This window comes from Mizuhopecten yessoensis, unplaced genomic scaffold (genome assembly GCF_002113885.1).
Source record: "Mizuhopecten yessoensis strain PY_sf001 unplaced genomic scaffold, ASM211388v2 scaffold3537, whole genome shotgun sequence".
Lineage (NCBI taxonomy): Eukaryota > Metazoa > Mollusca > Bivalvia > Pectinida > Pectinidae > Mizuhopecten > Mizuhopecten yessoensis.
In genome coordinates this window covers 649369-655927 of record NW_018405094.1, presented here as the reverse complement: position 1 = coordinate 655927, position 6559 = coordinate 649369, and the positions used below count along the sequence as shown (strand labels likewise).

The 6559-nt window shown below is 35.1% G+C and overlaps 1 protein-coding gene across 1 annotated transcript in view; it reads left to right on the top strand.

Annotated features, from left to right (window-relative positions):
* LOC110447628 (protein disulfide-isomerase TMX3-like) overlaps positions 1-6559 on the top strand; it is a 234982-nt gene that overhangs the window by 158523 nt on the left and 69900 nt on the right. The window lies entirely within an intron of this gene.

The following is a 6559-nucleotide window of genomic DNA, read 5'->3' as shown; positions in this document are numbered from 1 at the left end:
GGGGGGTGGTATAAGGATGGCAGCTGAAAATTGGGATACATGTAGGGTAGAGATGGAGTACTGATAGATGGTATTGGAGTTGAGTACAGATTATGTGATATTTCTGTGTATGCTGTATGCTGAGGAAAGGTGAAACATGTCCTGGTGTAGAGGTTATGTGGATGGCTAGAAGTAGATTAGGGTGCGACAGATTAAGGGTCGAGTACATCATCTATATAACTACAGAAACAAACAAAAATTATTGTCTAGTTAAAGGTTATAGAAATTATTGGTGGGAAAGAATAGTTATGTTGTCAGAAGGATTGGGGAGGTAATGAAGAGATCCTGTATATAGGAAAGGAGCTGTTATAATACCAAGCAGTTATCATGAACACTGACAAGGGGAGAAAGAGCTATATTAGTAGATATAGGGTGGGCATCATCACATGGGGATTTGTAAGGATAGGTTAGAGGTAGAATAAGGATTGATTGAGATGATGTATACATAACAGTAAATAAGGAATAGTGTGGTGGTGTAACATAGGGTGGTGATTGGGTAGGAAATAGTTTGTGGCAGGTATTAGGGGTGGGGTGGTGGTAGGGGTGGTCGGGGTGTTAGGTTAGGGTATAGTAGTTAGAGATAGGTGTAATTAATGGCTAAGTTATAGTGTTTGGTGACTGACTGAGTCATGGGGATAGGAGTCCCAAGGTACCAGTGCTGGCGTGTAGATACAACTAGTGCTTGTATTAAGACCCTATCATCAGCATATCTACACTGTAAGGAATTGAGCCATTCATAAAGAGTGTAACCTCAATGTGTTATATACTGATTGTTAAATGGTGAGGTCATAAATCTTATATTTCTGGTCTGGGGATCTGAGGTAAATACTTTAATAATATTTGATTAACATGATGTATTTCATTTGTGTAGATAGATTGGTTTTGATAACTGACTTACACTAATTGTTTTGAAATATCTCATGTCATTAAGTAAGCGATTTGATAACAGAAGGGAGATAACTAAGATAAACATGACAGATTAGGAGTTGTTCTTACTGAAATATCATCATGGAAACATACTAAGTCACATACTGAGATGTTCAGCTGAGTGGATTAGTGAACTATACCATAAACATGTTTAAATTAGTGAACTTAACCATTAACATGGGTTGATTAATGGTGAACTATACCATTATGATGAGATGTTTAATGGTGAACTATACCATTGTGATGAGGAGGTTATTTGGTGAAATGGTGAACTATACCACTGATGTTAAGATTAATGGTGAACTATACCATTGATGAGATTAATGGTGAACTATACCATTATGATGAGTAGATTAATGGTGAACTTTACCATTAAGATGAGTACATTAATGGTGAACTGTACCATTGAGTAGATTAATGGTGAGCTGTACCATTAAGATGAGTACATTAATGGTGAACTATATCATCATGAGGAGTAGGTTAACAGTGAACTGTACCATTGAGTGCATATATGGTGAAATGTACCATTGACATGAGTCGATTAATGGTGAACTGTACCATTAAGATGGGTAATGAGTCAATTAATGGTGAACTGTACCATTAAGATGGGTACGTTAATGGTGAACTATATTATGATGATTAGATTGATGGTACCATTGAGTACATTAATGCAGAACTATACCTTTAATTTCAGTGAACTCTACCATTAAAATGAGTATATCAGTGAACTCTACCATTGAAATGAGTCCATCAGTGAACTCTACCATTGAAATGAGTTCATCAGTGAACTCTACCATTGAAATGAGTACATCAGTGAACTCTACTATTGAAATGAGTACATCAGAGAACTCTACCATTGAAAAGAGTACATCAGTGAACTATACCTTTATGATGAGTAGATTAATGGTGAGCTGTACCATTAAGATGGGTACGTTAATGGTGAACTATATCATCATGAGGAGTAGGTTAACAGTGAACTGTCCCATTGAGTGCATATATGGTGAAATGTACCATTGACATGAGTCGATTAATGGTGAACTATATCATCATGAGGAGTAGGTTAACAGTGAACTGTCCCATTGAGTGCATATATGGTGAAATGTACCATTGACATGAGTCGATTAATGGTGAACTATACCTTTATGATGAGTAGATTAATGGTGAACTTTACCATGAAGATGAGTACATTAATGGTGAACTGTACCATTAAGATGGGTACGTTAATGGTGAACTATACCATTATGATGAGTAGATTAATGGTGAGCTGTACCATTAAGATGGGTACGTTAATGGTGAACTATACCATTATGATGAGGAGGTTATTTGGTGAAATGGTGAACTATACCATTATGATGAGTAGATTAATGGTGAGCTGTACCATTAAGATGGGTACGTTAATGGTGAACTATACCTTTGAATTGAGTACATCAGTGAACTCTCCCATTGAAATGAGTAAATCAGTAAACTCTACCATTGAATTGAGTACATCAGTGAACTATACCTTTGAATTGAGTACATCAGTGAGCTCTACCATTAAAATGAGTTCATCAGGGAACTCTACCATTGATATGAGTACATCAGTGTACTCTACCATTGAAAAGAGTACATCAGTGAACTATACCTTTATGATGAGTAGATTAATGGTGAGCTGTACCATTAAGATGAGATGTTTAATGGTGAACTATACCTTTGAATTGAGTACATCAGTGAACTGTACCATTGAGTAGATTAATGGTGAACTATATTATGATGATTAGATTGATGGTACCATTGAGTACATTAATGCAGAACTATACCTTTAATTTCAGTGAACTCTACCCTTGAAATGAGTACATCAGTGGACTCTACCATTGAAAAGAGTACATCAGTGAACTGTACCATTGAGTAGATTAATGGTGAACTATATCATCATGAGGAGTAGGTTAACAGTGAACTGTACCATTGAGTAGATTAATGGTGAGCTGTACCATTAAGATGGGTAATGAGTCAATTAATGGTGAACTGTACCATTAAGATGGGTACGTTAATGGTGAACTATATTATGATGATTAGATTGATGGTACCATTGAGTACATTAATGCAGAACTATACCTTTAACTTCAGTAGATCAATGGTGAACTCTACCATTAAAATGAGTTCATCAGTGAACTCTATCATTTAAATGAGTACATCAGTGAACTCTACCATTGAAATGAGTACATCAGTAAACTCTACCTTTGAAATGAGTACATCAGTGAACTCTATCATTGAAATGAGTACATCAGTGAACTCTACCATTGAAATGAGTACATCAGTGAACTCTACCATTGAATTGAGTACATCAGTGAACTCTACCTTTGAAATGAGTACATCAGTGAACTGTTCCATTGAGGTTATAGTAAGAGTAGATTAGTCAACTACACTGTTAATATGAGTAGATCAGTAGTGAATTGTTAAATTTAAGTAACTGCAGTTATTTTACTTATTAGACCCTATATTAAAAATACAGGATGGGCATGAGCTATGTTGAGCTTCATGTGTAGAGTCAGAGACAGACTTAATCCTAAAAATGTAAACAAGAACAAAATCACCTCACTGTGTTTGTCTCTCTACATACCTAGAAACAGTTGTAAACATGATGTACTATCTGTCAGAATCAGACTGGGTAACAGGTAGCTGGGGGCCTCAATAGCCACAGGTATACTGAGAAACGTATGGGGGCATAATTCAACTTGACCTGATAATTGTGTATCTACTGCGCTGTATCAGTTTATATAATCAGGATACTGAGACTGATTGGTGCTGACATCACTGATGGGGTTAAACTCAGCCCTGAAGACCTCTACACATCGTAACAGCAGGCTCACTCTGGTGATTTGGTCTTCAACATAACTATTATGACCCTAAAGAACACATACACAAGTTTAACTGTTTGATAATGTCTACACTCATAGCATGGGATGTTTTACTTTTAGAACAGGAAATAAAAAACTATGAAGAAAACATCTTTGATCGATCGAGAAATACAATGTATTGGCTTTAGTTTTAACCACATTGTACTAGAAATATTGTTTATGTTTGATTTTGGTATACAAATTTAAATGACTATTAAAAACAAAAGGTTCAGATGGCCTGTATTACTCAACTTAGATTTTAAAGCAATCACAGCAGAATACTTTTCATTAATAGCAATATTACCAGGGCAAATGTCTTTCACATTTTGATTTCTTAATATCAGTACCAATGGAAACAGCAACATTCTTTTGTGTAACATTTCATTTCCTGGTTACAAAGATACTAAAGCAGATTTGGTTGAAATACAGTCATCTGGTTATGAGGAGTAGGCTTTTAAGCATTTAACATCCAATTTACCCCATTTGGGCATTGCCTCTCAGACCCAAAAGGGACCTTAAGACTCTTTTATACAACAACTGAGTACATGGTCCCAGACAAGCCAATGGTATAAATGGTTATATACATTTGTGATTTAACAATGATTTCATCACTATAGTACCCATTGACAGACACAAATATCAGGTTTTACATGATATCATTATTATCAGTATTGGAATCATGTCCTCTTAATGAAATCAAAGAATCTACGTCGTCATCATTATGACTTGATTCCACCAAATAGGAGATTTCTGTGTCTTCATAACATTCCTGCTTAAAGTGCTCAGCTTTAAACTGTTTTCTTTTTTCTTTTTGGTCAAAATACTTTTTTTATGTTAAAGGAAAGTCATCATATCTATGTATTCAATCTTAGGCCATGTAAAACCTTATTTATAAACAGTTTGCAACAGAATCAGTGTTATTTATTAGTTTGTTATTTCATGGAATTTAAAGATAAAGAAAAATAAGTGATTTTAACAAATATCATTGAAGCACAATGTTGTCTGTATAATTAAGATAAGTGTATGTATTTTATTCTGGTTCTTTAATTATTGTAAACATTACAGATCGTGTGTAGATGTACAGAGACATTTTAGGAATATTCTAGCCACTTTCGTTGAGCTGTTGTGTATACATTGTAAATAAAGATCCTTGAATCTTGTTTAATGTTTGTGTTGATCGACAAAAGTTTATGTATTTTTTGCTTTGCTTGCAGATAAATATTATGAGTTGTGTGATACTGTACATATTTCTGCAAGCTTAGGCTAAGTAGGGGGTTGAGATTCCAGTCTGGGCCAGGGACATAGCTCACTGTGAATCCCCTGTAGTACAATGTCACATTAAACCGTTTTATTATCATAAATTGGAATTTTTGTATGCTAGGAAACGACTCTTTGGCCACTATTATATGATTTTGTTTGTAAGGTTGAACATACACATTGGGTTTCCTATTTCCAGAGGTGTCTGTTCCTTCCCCCATTCACAAAATATTGTCAAGAATGGAAAGTATGGCAGCAATTAATAAATGGCTACCATATTTGACATAAAGAGGGTGCAGGGTGCAGAACAAGGGGGATGCCTTTATTTGGACTTGGTTTTGACAGATATAAAGGTCTCTTTTTTCCTAATTCTTTTTTTTTATTTCCCATCAACAAAGCATCATTTTGAAAAAAATGCCCTTTTTGCATAACCTTGTATAATTAGAGATAGATAAGTGTCAGGTAGAAGTAGTCATCTGTCATCATTGGAACCCTTTTGTACCAACTTGTCCAATGAAAGTTTGGGCCCTGGGAGTCGATCCATTTATACCACCTTGTACAATTAGAATTAGAGCCCTTTGGGCCCTTTCTTATACATGTGTGCTTCATTATGCCTGACACACCTGCCAAGTACAGCATGCTGATAATAGATGCCTATATATATATAGACATCTATTTTACACCTGTAACGAGTGATACACTTAAGGTCACTCTACTCGCAAGGTCAACACTTCTATCATTACTGCCACAGGTTGATATGATGTTTTACAGAATGAAGCTGGAGAGTTCATTCATCAGGATGTTCTGGTTCATTTTGTCTCTGTTGACTTAGATTTCCTTCAGAATGGACACATGGCTGCGTGTATAGTTTTTTCTAATTGTTTTTTGGAAGGATTGGTGTCATTAGCTTTTCTTCAATTATCTAAAAAAAAAAAAAGCTTTGCAATTGATACCTTGCTTAAGTCCTGCATGTACTTTAAAACGATGATTGAACGAGAACTTGTTTGCCATGTGACCTGGTTCTATGCATATCTTAACATCTATCACTCCAGTTCTGTTCTAGTGTTGTAGACCTGTGCTGTACTTTTGGTATGACAACAGCTAAATTTACTAATGAGCATCTTAACATGTTGTCAAAACAAAACCAATAATAAAATGCTTTTCTCTAAAAGAAAACATGGTATCTCAAGGTGATTTTTATGTTCAGTATGCATGTACTTTATTTGCAACTCCTGGAGTTGTTTAATTTTGTAGCGATGGCTCTTTTGGAGAAAAATTAGTTGAAAAGAAAATTCAGAACTAAAAATGTTGAAATAACAAAACTTTGGTCCTCCCTTTGGCACTGAAAATATCCTCCCAATATAGCTTGATACCCAGATTGTACACTTTTGCCAAAATTGAATTCCTGAAAGAACCCTGGCAATGGTATATCTTTTTTCATGTTATGAGTTTGGTATGCTTTA